Here is a 3,029-nt window from a genome sequence, read left to right as displayed (position 1 = left end):
TCCCTTTCTCGTATCAATTTAAATATGACAATAGACAATAGGTGCAGGAGTAGGCCATTCTGCCCTTTGAGCCTGCACCACCATTCAATATGATCATGGCTGATCATCCTTAATCAGTATCCTGTTCCTGCCTTATCTCCATAACCCTTGATTCCACTATCCATGAGAGCTCTATCTAACTCTTTCTTAAATGAATCCAGAGACTAGGTCTCCACTGCCCTCTGGGCAGAATCTGAGAAATTAATATTTTCCCCATATGTTTTCATCAGCTTATGGACTCATGATAATTATTCAGGGTATTGATGAATTATTTAATTCTGCTTGTGTATGAATCCAAATATCCATGTCCCATCAACATCAGTAAAGAAGGTAGTGGGGACATTAGTGAGATTCAAAAAGAAGCGCAACAAAAGCAAAAAGTAAATCCATGAAAAGTAAATAGTAACCGTCAAGAACAGCTCAGGGAGAGAAAATATAAGTAAAAGGGACCATGATTTGCCTTCCCCCAGTTCTCCTGAACAATGAGGAATTGGTGAATTGAATGTATGTTCCACATTTCTGCAGAATCCTGTGATCAGAATCTCTTGCCAGGAAAGGAAAGCAGTTTCTTAATGTCAACAAAAAGGAATGGAGTAGTAATCTGTGCGTAATTTTCACTCCTCCAAAAGCCCAGTCCTGTGTAGCAGAGATTGTAACTCAGTATAGGAATAAAATGCAAAGGTAAACTTCAAACCAATGTGTAGTGAGAACATTGTGCATCCATTAGTGTATTAGCCAATTTAACAGCCAACCAGACAATAAGCTCAGAAAGAGCATACAAAAAAACACAATGCTTTATTTTTGAGAGAACATTCATAATACTAAATTTAAATAAAATAAGGCAGAAGTTGAACACCCTAGTGTTAATTCAGCCACTTTACACCTTGTTCAGGGAATAACATAAAAACTGGTGTAAAAATTCAATCAACTGTTTGCCCAATTCCATCATTTGTACCTTGATAACCCAGAGATATGATATATAGGGCAGAATTTTCTGAGCTGTGTGAGATCAAGGCAGGTCAGTTTAAAAAAAAAGGAACACAGATGAGGTGACTGAGTGGTTAAGGCAATGGACTGCTAATCCATTGTGCTCTGCACGCGTGGGTTCAAATCCCATCCTTGTTGTGTCTCTTTTCGCAAAGAGACCTTGGAGTGCAGGTTCATAGCACCTTGAAAGTGGAGTCAAAGGGAGATAGGATAGTGAAGGCGGCGTTTGATATGCTTGCTTTTATTGGTCAGAGTATTGAGTACAGGAGCTGGGAGGTCATGTTGCGGCTGTACGGGACATTGGTTAGGCCACTGTTGGAATAGTGTGTGCAATTCTGGTCTCCTTCCTATCGGAAAGATGTTGTGAAACCTGAAAGGGTTCAGAAAGGATTTACATGAATGTTGCCAGATTTGGAGGATTTGACCTATAGGGAGAGGCTGAATAGGCTGGGGCTGTTTTCCCTGGAGCGTCGGAGGCTGAGGGGTGACCTTATAGAGGTTTACAAAATTATGAGGGGCATGGATAGGGTAAATAGGCAAAGTCTTTTCCCTGAAGTGAGGGAGTCCAGAACTAGAGGGCATAGGTTTAGGGTGAGAAGGGAAAGATATGAAAGAGACCTAAGGGGCAACATTTTCACACAGAGGGTGGTACGTGTATGGAATGAGCTGCCAGAGGAAGTGGTGGAGGCTGGTACAATTGCAACATTTAAGAGGCATTTGGATGGGTAGATGAATAGGAAGGGTTTGGAGGGATATGGGCCGGGTGCTAGCAGGTGGGACTAGATTGGGTTGGGATATCTGGTCGGCATGGACGGGTTGGACCAAAGGGTCTGTTTCCATGCTGTACATCTCCGTGACTCTGTGACTCTATGACTACTCTGGTATATAGCCACAAGTTCTGCCTCCATTTATGTTCAGCTCTCTTTCTCTTAGATAGAGGAGGATGTGGACTTTTAACTTGCCTTCTCCTATTAAGCTGGCAATTAAAGTCATGTGGGCTCCCTCAAAGCAGTCTCCATGGAATATTTTCTGAGAGGAAGCTGTACTTTAGTAGTCACCTGGTGTCAGGCCAGCTGCATGGAGTTAATGACCATGTCATGGAGGATGGGAAAGATTTTGTAAGATAAGTCAACATTGAGCTTATATCTTTGAAGTTAAAAGTACCATTTCATGCTTTAGGAGTAACCAGAAAGATGAATTTTGTCTGTTCAGAGAGTCATCACCTTTCTAATATTGCATAGGCATCAAAACAGTGGGCATAACCATTTGCCATGCCACCTGGACACCAGGAGGCTATCATTGGAAATGGGCACTGCAGCCTTGGAAACTGAGCTTATTGTAGATAAGGAGCAACTGCCTCTGCCTCTCCAACGACAGCAAAGTGTCAATATTAGGAAGTTAGAGGCAAAGACTGAGATCCATGGAAGACATAACTATCCTGAGCACAGGGTCTGCTGATAGAGGCATAGAAATTTGTTCGATAATCGAGGACAGTGGGAAACAGCCTTAACATGCAGACCTCTGTGATGTCAGAAGTGCTAATGATCTTTCACTGTCACAGATGCTAGACTCCAGCCAGTTTGATTTGCTCCACGTAATATTAAGAAGCTGAATACACTGATTCCTACAAGGATTATGAGTCCTGACAACGTTCTGCCAGTAATGCTGATGGTTTGTGCCTCAGAACTAACTGCAACGCTGCCATGCTGTTCCAGTACAGCCATTGTATGGCTTTCAATTTTAATAGTGGGTATGTTGGAACCAGCAAAACCCAAACAGTTGGCTTATCAGCAACCTGGAATGGTGTTTCACAGATACAAGTCCACCCATAATTTCAAATAGGAAGGAAAATAATACATCTGAGCTTCATTAAAATCAGTTCTAAAAGAAAGCAGAATGATTAAGTCTGCGTTCGCCTTACTAACTTACACGTTCTTTCCAAGCTTGTGCTAAAACTATGTAGAATATTTTCACCCTGTTCTGGGATGTCTGTACAAATGAGG

At 42.0% G+C, this 3,029-nt stretch overlaps 1 non-coding gene across 1 annotated transcript; it reads left to right on the top strand.

The window, feature by feature from the left end:
* Window positions 1-1,082: 1,082 nt before the first annotated feature.
* trnas-gcu lies at window positions 1,083-1,164 on the top strand. The gene has a single exon. It is a non-coding gene; the product is annotated as a tRNA-Ser (tRNA).
* The last annotated feature ends 1,865 nt before the right edge of the window (window positions 1,165-3,029 follow it).

This window comes from Chiloscyllium plagiosum, chromosome 10 (genome assembly GCF_004010195.1).
Source record: "Chiloscyllium plagiosum isolate BGI_BamShark_2017 chromosome 10, ASM401019v2, whole genome shotgun sequence".
Classification (NCBI taxonomy): domain Eukaryota; kingdom Metazoa; phylum Chordata; class Chondrichthyes; order Orectolobiformes; family Hemiscylliidae; genus Chiloscyllium; species Chiloscyllium plagiosum.
Note: the sequence above shows the minus strand (reverse complement) of the source record. Positions and strands in the feature narration are given on the sequence as shown.